The following is a 633-nucleotide window of genomic DNA, read 5'->3' on the forward strand; positions in this document are numbered from 1 at the left end:
AAGTATCTTTAATGTGTGCCGTACATTTGTCATCACTGTTAATGTTTTACATCAATGTAAAGCTTAACGCTTTAAAGCTTGTACAAATTGCTCTAATAATTAGGTAGATACACCCCGAGCTAACGTTAGCTAACTAACCTATAATTTATCTTTTGGCTGTTAGCTAGCTAGGTTGCTTTCTTTGCACAGTTTAATGTACGATGGCATGTTCATCTCTTTTATATACCGTTACTATGCGTAACGTTAGCAGACATTTAGAAAGTTGGTGTGTTTATCACTGGTTGTATCAGTAGACGGGAGGTAACACTGCACCGTGTTAACTTCACTAGCAACGTTGAACGAAGGCTAAACATGTATGAGTACTTTCCCATTTAATAACGTAATGTTATATCATTCATAACGTCAACATCTTTTTGTTGTGTTAACTGTCTTTTAACAGGGGCTAACGGAGGCGGTCACCAAGGATGGCAAAGCCAAAGACCAGCAGGGAGACAGAGGCCAAAGAGATGTTGAATACATTATTGGCTATATTAAAGATTGGCATTCTAACAAAGCCTTTAAATAAACTGGTTTGTCTGTGTCATTAAGTTCTTGGGCGTATGTATATAATATAAACTGTTTTCAATGTCTCTT

This window comes from Etheostoma cragini, chromosome 15, assembly GCF_013103735.1.
Source record: "Etheostoma cragini isolate CJK2018 chromosome 15, CSU_Ecrag_1.0, whole genome shotgun sequence".
Taxonomy (NCBI): domain Eukaryota; kingdom Metazoa; phylum Chordata; class Actinopteri; order Perciformes; family Percidae; genus Etheostoma; species Etheostoma cragini.